The sequence below is a fragment of the Parasteatoda tepidariorum genome, chromosome 9, assembly GCF_982258835.1.
Source record: "Parasteatoda tepidariorum strain Cologne lab strain chromosome 9, Ptep-v5.0, whole genome shotgun sequence".
In the NCBI taxonomy this organism is placed as follows: domain Eukaryota; kingdom Metazoa; phylum Arthropoda; class Arachnida; order Araneae; family Theridiidae; genus Parasteatoda; species Parasteatoda tepidariorum.
Genome location: NC_141763.1, coordinates 74,484,428 through 74,498,353, shown reverse-complemented (window position 1 = coordinate 74,498,353; position 13,926 = coordinate 74,484,428).

Here is a 13,926-nt window from a genome sequence, read left to right as displayed (position 1 = left end):
AATGTGAAATAAAATAATATGTACCACAAAAGCACGTTTATTACGGGATTAATGATCTCTTTCGGCTAATTTTTTATTAGTTAGTAACAGTTAGTTATTTTCTTTGCTAGTTATTAATTGTTAGCTTGTTTTCTATAGTTATTAACTGTTAGTTTTTTCACATTAAATGTTATTTTTTTGCGATTTCTTGTTCACTAGTTTTTTTGCTAATTATTAATTGTTAGCTTATTTTTTTGTTACTTATCCTTTGCTAAATTTTTTTTAATATATTTGTTTTTTTTTAGTTCCTTTGTTAATTTGTTCATTAATTGCATAGCTTACTTTAATGATTATCTTTTATTTCCGTTTGAAAGTTTATATTCAGCTTGCTTTCCTTTGTTAACTAATAATTTTAATAGTCATTAAATTTCCTACTTATTTCAACATATTTTAAAATTTTGTGTCAAAGATAATTTGAACATTTCCATCTTATTTTAACTTATTTTAATATTGTCAGGGACAAGACAACCGCCGACAAAGATGTTCACGCGGTTAAAGCTTAGAAAAATTATAAAAAGTATATATATATATATATATATATATATATATATATATATATATATATATATATATATATATATATATATATATATATATATATATTAAATACAATACATGACAATGATATACATGACAATACTACAATATTATGAGTAAAGTTTAATATATATATATATATATATATATTAAACTTTACTCATAATAAAAAAAGCATTATAATTTTTATTGTATCATTTCTAATATTTGGCGGCACATTTTAAGAATTTGGCGCACAAAAGTGCCGCTGCACAGTGGTTGAGAATCACTGCTCTAAGGTGTCATGATTAAATTACCAAATTTTACCGCATTTAATAAGTTTTATAGGATGTTATAAAACTATATTTTATACTTAATTTTACCAAAATCATTACCAAAGCGCTTCGGTAAAATTCACCGACCATTTCGGTGTGCCTATAGAGCTAGAAGCGCGATAAATGTTATCATACCCGGTAATATTGACAGTACTTTTTTTCTCATAGTATTGTTTTACACACTCGACAGCATTATCGCTCACTTAAAATAACCAACAGTTTCATGAGGATTTATTTCACATATTTGATGTTATATTACAATTGTTTAAATATAACAAAGTAGTTTTAACGAATCTTTTCATATTATTTTTTGAAATTCTTTCCACTTCTCTAATCTATTAACACGTTGATTCTTGGGTTGAATAATCGAATAAGTATTTATTAATAATATGGCGTAAGACGGTAAACAATCCCATACATAATTATCTCTTGAATTATCATACACTGAGAGAAATTTCATTCCAAAATTACAGTAAAATAACAGGCAGCAGTCTGTTCCATCCTATTAACCGTAAAGTTTACGATAACGAACATTATTTTACTTTTAAGATTTTGAAACAGATTAAATCTAATGTTGTTGAAAACGATGAATACAAAACTATGCTGTCTTTTAACCATTTATATCTAGCATGGCTTCAAAACCATGAGACAGAAATCTTACTCGACCTTTTCTTTAGGTAATGGGCATTGGAATTAGGTTGTGGTTCAGTTGTGTTTTATCAAATGAACTATGGAATGTGGTTTAATTAGTTAATCTGGCTGTGTCTCCTATTTTAAGAGTTGGAAAATCAGTATTTCAAAAATTTGCAACCAAAAAAATTGCTTGAAACTTCTTAAATGCTTAAGATACTTAAATTGGCTCTTTTTATTAGTTGTTAAATACGATTCACTACAAAATAATGAAAGAAACTTTCTAAATGTTTTTCGAATGAGCAGTATAAAAGAACTACTTTAATTATTTACATATTGCGCAATTTTTAGCAATGTTTTTCAAATTTAGTAACTAATTTTAAATTGCTCCAAAAATTTTGTTCAAATTTATTGCATATTTTTGTTCCTATAGCAAAAAAAAAACGTAAAGCAAATATATTAGTTTTTTTTATAAAAATGTCAATATCTCTATAAATATTTTGTGCAATTATTGAAAATAATAACCAAAGTAATTGTTACAAGTTACAAATTTAAAACTAAATAAATAACAAATTTAATATTTTTTGGCATAGTTTGTTCAAAACACTATTTTCCGTTCGCAATTTGTTGTCGGTCCCTCAAACCTCTAAGAGCTTTAAACTTCATTGATAAGTATGAAAAATTGCATGACATTTCTTTACATTTCTGCAGTTATAGAATGATTTTTAAGGGTTTTTTGAGAAACCTGAATTAGCGCTTCCATAATTTTGTCCACCCCCTATAAGTCATTTTCGTTCTCAAGAGAAAATATACCCAAAGGTAGAAAAGATTTCTTTTAAAATAGAGGCCACAACAATATTGGGGTATAATAATAACAGTTCTAGAAAACGCTTAAGTAAACTTCATTTCTTTTTTTGTTTTGGAAAACAAATATCAAACATCATATAGCATTTCAATTACAATAACTTGAAAACTGGCTTTTCGATTTCAAAATAGCTAAGGAAGATTATTCATGTCAATCATAGGTTCTAGAATTTTCAATTGACTTGCTTTATTTAAAAAGCAAATGTTTGCTTATGGGCATGTTGAAAAAGGCAATACAACAAAAACTTTGGTACATATTTCATCAGGATTACAAAAGCCCAGTTTTCTATAATCTTTTAGAAATGGCGTTTACGAGGATTTGTTTCTGCTGAAAAATAGAAACGTCCCACAGCTGCATTGAATAATATAAACAAACATTATTTAGCTAAATAAATACTCAGTAGCTGCTTAAAATAAGTATGCATTGCTAAAATTGAACACTTGGTAGAAAAGATAAGTTGAAATAGATTTAGAGCATCACTTAAAAATAGCTATTTCAAATAAACTTCAAACAATGAAAATTCATTTTTTAAAGGGAGGATTAATATTTGCTAAGGTATTTATATTATATTGAATCCAAGGCACATTTGAGTTAATCGGAACAAAAGAATTCAATAAAAACAGATAATGGTTTGCTGTCAGTGAAAAATTGTTTAATATGCCTTACAATTATATACAAATCATTAATGTTTGTTCTAGAAATATATATATAAACAGTTCCAGCTCAGTTAATCCCCGAATAGTTGAATTTTGAAATGTAAGTAAATTATTTTACTTTTAAAAGAATTTTTATATATTACGAAACTAAGACAACACGCATTCAAAAAGATTTCATTTTATTTCAGAAATATTTCCATATGTATGTTTATATAAAGAGATTTTCCATTTGGCGGAATCATTCTGGCATGTTAGAAAACTCTTTATCTTCGTCGAATGTAAAGTTGAAAGCGTTTACATAATGTTTATAATTCCATCCTCGAATTTTTGAATTTTCATGTTAAAGAGAAAATAGGATAGACAATGTTATAAAGTAAGATGCTTGAATATTAATAATATAAATAGATGCAGATTAATTGGTAAAGCCTTTTTAGGCTGTTTGAGAAATGGACTGCAAACCTTCTGAAAAAGGGTTTTAAACATAATATCTATGCATTTCGCACTGAGATTAAAAACATGGTCAAACCTAACAGGATATAGTAAAATTTCTGGTTCTATAAGAACACGAAAAAACTCGGTAAATTTTACTGAGTTGCTTTGGTAATGACTCAGGTAAAATTAAGAATAAAACATGGTTTTATAATAAGTAATAAAATTTAATAAATGTGGTGAAATTTGGTATTTTTAATTTTGGAACGGAAAAATTACCCAATGAATGGTTTAAATACCGTATATTTCGGTTTAATAACCAATATAATGCTTTTTTTCAACCAGGAATGTCATTACCATACAGTACGGAAATTTTATCCGAATTTATTTCTTCATTCACCGGATAAAATAATGGTATAAAGAACCAGCATTTTCTGGTGCATCATCCGTAAATTCCATTTTACCGCAGAATGCATTTCTCCGTAAAATATTATACCGTACATTTTATGATAATATTTATTAAATTAGAGGGATTCAGAGATTTTACACTAATTATTTCTGTAAAAATAGTGGTAAATAAGATTTTTTTTCCCTTTACATGTTCCGGTAAAATGGATTTTACGGTAGAAAGTATCACCACACTGAGGGCCGGTAAATATAGTATGCCTGTTTGTGGGACATAATCCTTCTTCTTTTTTTTTTAGCTTAATATGAATATAGCACAAAGTTTAGCACATTTTTACTTTGTTTACGACATTATTTATTGTCGACTCAGTTAAGAGGTAAACTTTCACAAAAAAGGTAAAATAAATATTTTTTAAAAAAAACTTCTTAAAAAGCATGTATATAAAACAAAACACAATTTTTTTCTCTTTTCTTTAAGATTTTAAAGACCATATTTTTTCTTAAAAAATATTTTTTATTTCCGATTATTTGTGATTTTAGATCATATTTATTGATGTAAATTTTGGATTATTAAATTTCAATCTAAGGTTTAAACGCTAAACTATAAAATTGAACGATTTTTTTTATGTTGGTAAAAGCTTTAACGCTTGTTTAAAATCTGAAACAAGTCTAGCAAAGCGTTAAAAACTATCGATGCATGAACTAAAATTTAACGAGCTTTAACTTAAATATTTTATAGCTTGAAAAATTAATTTAATCAGCTAACATATATTTTAGAAAGAATTAAATTAAAATTGGTATTTGTACGTGAAAACAGATCAATAAAACTGTTATACTTATTGTATCTCTTTTACATGTTTGGTTGCAGTTGATTTCTTTTTAAAAATGTGCAATTTTAACTCTTTAATTTGATTTTCAAAGAGTAAGTTTGGAAAATTTATATTTGATTATAATAGCTTATTTCATTAACTTTAGGAATAAGTTAGCCTCTAATTGCATGTTATTTCTAATTAGCTGATATATTAAAAATATTCAATTTATTTTAACATACGCTAAAAAATGAAAAAAGAATTACATAGATTTTAATGTATAGGGGAAAAAGGCATCCAAGTTCTTAATAAAAAAAAACTATCATGTAAACTATTTTAACCTTAAAATTTCTTACATATTAAACCATTCTCAAAAAAATTGTAAGCGGAGATAGGATGGGGATAACCAAATAATTTTTAAAAAATACTTTTAAAAATACAAAAAAATTTCTGAAAACCACCCTTGAAAATTTTCGAAACTTTCGAGTTAAAGTTTTAAATTATAAATTTTGATTTAAAATTAAAATTTTTTTTAAATAATTATGCAAATTGAGAATAAAATAAAATGTAAATAAGCAAACTGATAAAGATAAATAAGAATTTATTACGTTCTCGTTGCAATCTTCAAGCGCGTCAGAATTGCCCTGAAAGATAAATATTTTTATTGAACAATGATTGCGTGAGTATTCTTAAAATTTTAAGACTGTCAATTGTCCAAAAGCAAAGTCTTAGATCTTGAAAAAAAACTTTGTTCGATTAATACTCTTTATTGGAAGATATTTAAAAGAGATTCAATGCAAAATTTACACAAATTTATTTCATTTCATAACCATCGTTGAACAGCCGATGCAATTCTTTGCGTTTACGACTACTAATGTTCAACTCCGTACCCTTGTAATTTTGAATCCAATCCAGAAGAAAAGTGAACTCCTGGATCAAGTATTGGGAGAAATTTGCCTTCGTAAAGGACATTATGATAGAAATAAGCCGCATTTGCGTTACATGCAGAAGAAAACCACGAGAACTGCCTACGGTTAGTCTGATGGCAAGGGACTCTAACCAATGATCCGTCTACCACTGAGGATATTTAACGTCAGCACTGTTTTCGGTGCAAGCCGGATGAGGAGCTCGTATCGACCAGTCATTGATGGCCTGGTCGAATCGGGTTCACCTCATTGGAAGACGAACTCTCTGTCTCCTGAGTCATCGCCGTTCACACTAATTTATAAACATATACATACACATTCTTTTTCACTCCGAATTAGAGCATAGGGTTTCTATCATTGTTCTCCATCTCACTGTATTTGTGACCAGATGTCTTACCTCTCTCTATTTTTGCTTCCAATGGCAGGCACTGAATTTGAATCTTTGCCCATAAAGATACCGGAACCGTTACTCATTTTGCGTTACCCTGTGGGCACCTGTGAACCAAAGTCACGGAGGCGAGCAACATTACCCACGCCACTCTGCCACAAACCTGTTTATAGGGTGGGCTATATTCACACATCACACACTCACACACAACAGAGAACAGCACATAGAGAGAGAAACATCCATGCCCAGAGCGGGATTTGAACCCGCAGCCAATGACTTTGCAGTCTGGCGCGCTAACCGCTCGGCCACCTGGCCGGCTTACCTCTCTCTATGTTTTCAATTCATTTACCTCTTATACGATATTTTACCTCTCCTATTGTTTTCAATTCATTTACAATAGTTCTGTGCTAAGTATTTTAGGTCTGCTTCCCTTACTAAGACCCTGAGGGTTCCAATCAAAAGCTTGTTTTACTTTAAATTTTTTCAGTTTTGTATAGAACATAACCAATCCATTTCCATTCATTTTTTTTTTTAATTTCCAGATCAATCGGCTTCAGTTTGGCTTTTCTTGAAATGTTTGCCATATAAATTTTATGGAGCCACTCGTTACGTAGGATTTTTCTTAAACTGTTGTTAATAAGTACGTGAAGTGTTTTTTAATGTTATTTTTATTTCTGTGACGCGATGTCTTTGATCCATATAGTATGGAAAATTTAACATTAAAAATTCTAGTTCTTATTGAATTCATTAGAATTTCAACAGAATTTCAAATAAAAGAAACATATTTTTGCAAAAAAAGCATTTTGCCTTATCGGTGTTTTGCTTTATAATATCTTGCATATGATATAATATCCTGCCTTTAATGATTGCCTCTAACTTTCATGGCAAGATTCTAAAGAATTTCAACCTGCAATGTTGTTATTTCTTATTTCTTAGTCTAGATGTGCCAAAGATGTTCGATTGGGTCCAGATCAGGAGATTATGGGGGAGTGCATAGCCTTTCTGGTGCATTATAAAACAACCATTCCCTTCTTTCATTCGCGGAATGTTTAAGATCTTGCTGGAAGTACCTTGGAGGTCTAATTTTCTAGCACTGCTTTTCAGGCTACATAAGACAGAATTGTCATCCTATCATTAATAATTTCTAAATTTCCAACCCCATTATGAGCCATACAGCTCCAAACCGTTCAATTTCCTCCACCAGGTTTAATTGTTAACAAAATATTTTTTTATCAAATGGAGTACTTTTTTTCTTCTTAACTGTTAAAATGCCTTTTGGTCGAAATCTTTCATATTTACACTCATGAGAAAAAGTATCTTGTTTCAAGAACTGCATTGGCTTTTTTTGATACGTTAGAGCGAATTTAAGTCTCTTTTTCCTATTAACCACACTAACAAAAAGTTTTTGCCATTGCTTTGTACCCCGAAGACCATCTGTAGGGAAAACATTTATTATAGTTTGTGGTGTGACTGACATGCCAAAAACAGACGCAAAGCCTTTGGCAGAAGTTCGAGCACATTGAGTTGGATTTTGTTGAACCATTTTAACAACATGCCTCTTTACTTTGTCCTTCTCTTTGACTGAGCGACCAGATCGGGGTTTATTTTTCGTAGATCCTGCTTCTTCCATTATTTTAATAATGGAACGAACTGGTGAAACACCCAATATTAACTGGTTTCCAATATCCCGATAACCTTTTCCTATTTTGAAGACACATTATTTTTTCTCGAATGGAGCCCGGAATTTCACATTTCTTAAGACTCATACTTAATGAATACAAAAATTCAAAATAACAATGATATCGGGCGAATTTAAGGTTTTATTCTTATTTTATCTAGCGGTTATAATGAAATACGAGTGCGCCAATATTTTTTGCAAATTAAAATGTGCTATTTCCGTGTAAATATTTTATTAACAATGTCTGGAGTTTTAAATATAATGTGATATAGTTTTTTGTTGAAAATTGAGAGCAATGCATTTTAATTAGTAATACTATTATCTTTCGTTGCGCAAATACTTAAAATGATATCGGTGTGCCAATACTTCTTTTATCGACCGTATATATTTTAAATAACATATCACTTTTAAAGAGCCTTTGATATTCAGTAATTGAAAAATTCATATCTATTTCATAGAAACAAAAAATAACTCATTTACATTTTAAATTATCACTTAGAAGAACAGGGAAAATATTTGTGATAATCACTTACAAGAACAGGGAAAATATCTGTAATAATCAATTGCAAGAACTGGGAAAATATTTATTTGTGATAATTACAAGAACAAGAAATTTTTTTATTTATGATAATCCATTACAAGAACTGGGAAAATATTAATTTGTAATAATTACCAGAACAAGAAAATTGTTTAGTTGTGATAATCAATTATAAGAAATGGGAAAATATTTATTTGTGATAATGAATTACAAAAGCAGGCAAAATACTTATTTGTGATAATCAATTGCAAGAATAGGGAAAATATTTATTTTTGATAATCAATCACAAGTTTTTATTTAATCCGTGTTTATCCAGGCAAACTAATATTTATATATTCCATTTTTCAAATTTACTTTTTTATTCTCATTCTATTTGAAAGTATTTCTCTGAGTTTCTAAATAATAAAACCTCTTTAAAGTCCCGAATAGAATAGTATACGTCATCTTAGTTTCTTCAAAGAATATGAAGATTTTGATAAACCTCATTAGCTTAAAAGCTTTTTTTCAAGAAGATATCTATATAATATTTTTAAATAAAATGTTCCGAGTCATTCTTTAAGTACTTAAAAAATCTTTCACTTATTTAGAAATAATGAGGTCTGTTGTTATAAATTTTTGAATAAAATTTTCTTCTTCAAGTATTTCCGTACCTTATTATCTTGAAAATATCATTTCAGATCCAAAAAAATTTGCATTCTTTGATGAAATCTACTTTGCTACTAAATGATTATTTCAAACCAAATTAAAATTAGAGAATATATGGCCCAGGAGAATTGTACTAAACAATTCGTTAATACAAAATAAATTAAGGTTTTTAATTCGATTAAAAATACTAAAAAATGTGAACTAACTTTCTGAAACATAAATATTTGATGTATTATTGAATACTATTCCAAATTAATTCAAACTAAATTTTATAAGAAAATTTATTGTTTATTTCTCTCGGGGAAAAACTGCGAACAAATATTTCAATTTACTCCTTTATCTTATCAAACATCAAAAAAAGTAAAGTTATGTTTATCACAGCATTAAAATTTTTTTTAGATAAAGACCAAAATTTTCAGGTTAAAAAAATAATAACGCCAAGTACTGAAAATAAATTGTATTATTTTTAAAAAAACAAAATATGCTTAAAAATGCTAATTACAAAATTTCTTTTTACTTTTAATCTTTTACTAGTTGCATTAATTAGATAGATTGAACAAAAAGAACATTATAAATTATTTATTTACACTTCAACAATGATTTACACCTTGATATATTATTAAAAGAAATTTTTTATTTTATTTTATAATCGTCGTTGAACAGCTAGACCAGCTTTGGGATTAGGGCTATCGATGTTTAACTCCGTTACCTTGTAACTTTGAACCCAATCCAGAAGACAAGGGAACCCCTGGATCAAATATCGGGAGAAATTTGCCTTCGTGGAGGACTTTTGCATGGAACAAACCAGCATTTGCTTTACATGGAAAGGAAAACCACGAATACTTCCCACGGTTAGCCTGACGCCAAAGGGACTCTATCTCATGATCCGTCCATCACTGAGGATATTTTATGACAGCACTGTGGTTTAAAATATAATTGACCTTTTTCAGTTTCACACCTTATTCACTGAGAAAAAAATATGGTCAAAACTACCAGAACATAGTAAAATTTACTGTGTTTCCGGCTTTATGGGAACACCAAAAAAGAATAATTAAGAATAAAATATGGTTTTATAATATCTGATAAAATTTGGTAATTGTGGTAAAAATTTTCTGCATGCTACGTACCTTTGAGTATAGTCTAAAAACATTTATTTGGTTTCAATTTACTTGTCAGTTTTGCAATTTTTACTCAATGTGGGGTAATAGGAACTGTAATTTTAAAAAGCGAAATTTTAAAATATGAGAACTGCAATTTTAAAGCCGATGTGAATAGTTGGTTATTATTAATATTAATACTAAACAGTCAATATTAATAATAACCAAATAAACCGGTCAAAGTGAATAATTTAAGCGAATTTACACATTAACCGTTTATTATTAATAAAACCAATGGTGTTTGGTCAATGTAATTTCTTTTGCGTTTTTCGCACTGTAACCAAAAGAAGTGGCTATTATTAATTTTGACCTGTAAAACCATTTAATCACATTGGCTAAGCCTCATTGGTAATTATTAATAATAACCTGTTAAAGTGAACCGGTTCTCGCTTTGACCTAAAAAACGGCTATTATTGATTTTGACCGGTTAGTGTTAATAATAGTAACAGGATTTATCACTTTAACAGTAACACATGTTCAAAGAGGCTCATGGTAGTACTAACCGGATTTATCACTTTAATCGTAACATACATATATTTAATCGTAACATACATATACATAACATATATAAAGAAAAATACATAAGCAGGTATATAATAGTTTTTGTTTAATAATAAATAACCTTCAGATGTATTCAAATACAGCTTGAAAATTTAATTCAATTAATTAATTAATCAATTAATCAATTCCTCGGTACTCACTAATAAAGATCTTTCAAATTTAAAACTAAGATGGTAATAGGCTTTTTTAATTCTATACTGCCGATACTTTTTAAGTGTAATTTAATTTTTCTAAAAGTGTGTTTAAAAATAAAATTAGAAATTTAGCAATTTGGGAAATGATTATATTATTCTTGCTAAACTGTATAATTAATTTTTCTCAGTTCTTAAAAAAATTTGCTTTGCTAAAAATAGCATTTAATGCCTTTATATAAGATCATTTTTGTTATTTCATTTTAAAATAAATGAAAAAAAAATAGTATGGGAACTCAAAGACAAAATTTAAAGTTTTTGTATTTGTCATCTACAACATTTTGTTCAAACTACTTATACACTCACATAATGCGTCGAAACCTTTAGAAAAGACCACCTCTATAAAGTGACCTTCTCTATTAACGACCACTTTTGTGAAGAATGGTATTTTTTTGTATAGACATCGTGTTGAAGAAAAACTTTAGAAAAGACTATCAAAACTTCTCCCAGCGACAGAGCAAACCTCTACACCAAATGCCGAAAAGGTCAAATAAGAAAACACGAAAAAATATCAAAACAAAAAATATTAACAAAACAAATAAGTTTATTAAAATTCATTCAAAATATTTAAGTGAGGCTTTTATTTAGAGAGATATTATTTTTAGAGTTGAAAGTATAAATTAGAAAAAAAAGTTATTTTAGAAAACACTAAGCATTTAAGAGAAAAAAAATTTTTCTCAGTTTTTAAAGATAAATAACTTTCACTTTCATGATATAAAACTAAATTAAAACTTACACAAATTATATAATTGCCGATTTATTTAAAATAATTATACCATTTATAATTGGTAAATTTGTTTTTACATTTAGTTACACACTATCTATACCAATAAGTATTTGGACATCAATGCAAATGATTATATCTGCGGTCCTGAGATACGTCACACCCTCCACCGGTATATATCGTGTAGGGAACAACATCGGCATTAGTTCCATGTAAGTTGCCTACTGCACTATTTTGGATGACAATGTGCTTCTTACTTTGTGGCAGTTTTACGGGGTGGACCCCTGTTACTTCTAGGCCTACAATGCCAGCTGTCATGTTGCGAGGGTCACCAAGGCTTGGTGTGGTGCCAATGGGGTTAATCGTATGGACTGGACTGCCCAGAGCCCAAACCTGAAACCTATCGAGAACCAGTGGACGAGTTGGATCGCCGAATTAAGGGGTGTACTACCAGTCCAAAATAGTTGAAGGAACTTACATGTCTTCTCCAAGCCGAGTGGAAATACCACTAGCCATCACACAAGGACTTGTGGAAAGTATGCCCGGGAGGGTTCACGCATTGCCTCCCGTGGAGGATCTACCAACTATTGATTATGAAAAAAGTTTGTTTTTCTTTTCAATCACACGTGTCCAAATACTTATTGGTAGATAGTGTACAACAGTAGTGCTTAGATCAGTGTCTAGATTGGTAGATAGTGTTTAGGGATCATTTTTATTGACGTTAAATTTTATTCATCGATCATGACGCCAACGCAAGTGTCATTTCCGCACAAAGAAAATGGCACTGACTAAATTTAAAATCGCTTGCGAAAAATTTTCTACTTTCGAAAACATTTTGAAGTCAATGGAGGTAACTTCTAAGAACGACCAACTTCTATTAACGACCATTTTACTGCAGAATAGAGTGGTCGCTTCGGAGAGGTTTCACTGTGTCAATTAAAAAAGCATTACTAGTAATATCTCAAAACATTAAAATAAAGGATAAAATATGTATTGAAAACAAATTCAAAACAGTATGGAAAAAACACAAATAACATAACAGATGAGTCATTTTTTTAATGTCGAAATACTAAATGGCAGCACGTGTTACGCCAAAACTATCGTAGGTCGTTTTGGCGCAGTTCCGCTCTCCTAAAATGATGCATTACGATCAAGTTTTCGAAAATTAAATTGTTTGCTAATCTGAATATCTGAAACATTATTTTTTGATTGGTTTTGAAATTTCGTAGCTACGAAATTATCTATTGAGTAATTGGTATTTGAAAAAAAAGTCCATGTCTACAGTTCTTACTCATGCGAATTTTTACTGAAATGTACTTTTTGACGTTTCAATTTTCACTTTTATCATAATTGAAAACGTTTTTGTTGCTAAATCTTGAAATTTTATATTCATCTCTCATAACCTCTTTCATATGTATTTTTCTCCTTTTTTAAGCTGTTTTTCTTGATAGTGAAGTCCGCGCTTTTCAAAATATTGATAGAGAATGCTAATAAAACTGTCCTTATATATGTTATTTTAATTAAAATCTAAGCTCTTCGTCCATTTTTAAGATACATTATTTAAAAAGTATAATAGTTAAAAATATTCTCAATAACTTCATTTTAAATAATAACTTCTTCGAAAATCGAAAAATCTTTAACCAAACAACAGCAAAAATTAACATTTTTATGCAAAAGCATATAAAAAATTATCGTATTAATTTACCCTTTATGAGGCCGTTGGAAGTATGCTTACTAACAACTTGATTAATTTTTAAATACCAATGGGGAGCTATTTTCCCGCTTATGCCTTCTGCGGCTAAAGAAACTAATAAAGGGGTTTGTAGTTGTAATATCGGGTAACAGTGAAGGTTAGCGTGGGATCAAGAAGAGAGGCCTACATTGGGAAGCTATTTTCGTTGTCTCATTATGCGTTCGTTTATTTGATCACTTAACATCAAGTTTATTTATATTTATTATAAGGTAATTTATACATTCGGTTGTTCATGAGCACAAAATTCAAATTTAAAGCTAATTTTTTTTTAAAATCGGTTAAATTTTGAAAATTCCAGCCACCTTCTCATAAAACAAATATGATCTTAAAATTTAAATAAATCAAATACTTAGCAAAATATTTTGCAAGGAAAAACTAGAATTACCGTAAACATACTCACTTAAGTCTGGAGAGTGTCTTGTAGTTGAGAAGATGAATTTGCAACTTCACTGCATGCTGTAAATACCCGTCACGCAACAGCTGCTTCTCAATGGAATTGAGCTGTTAGTGACACTATAACGTGACACAAAACTGCCATCCAGCCTTCAAATATTTCTGGAATAACGTATGCTATAAACTCAGTTTAACATTGAAACGTTTTAAATATGGGTGGATACATTATTTTTTGTTATATAACTTTATGGTAGGAAAAGCGAAAACTCTTTTAAGAAATTTTTTTAA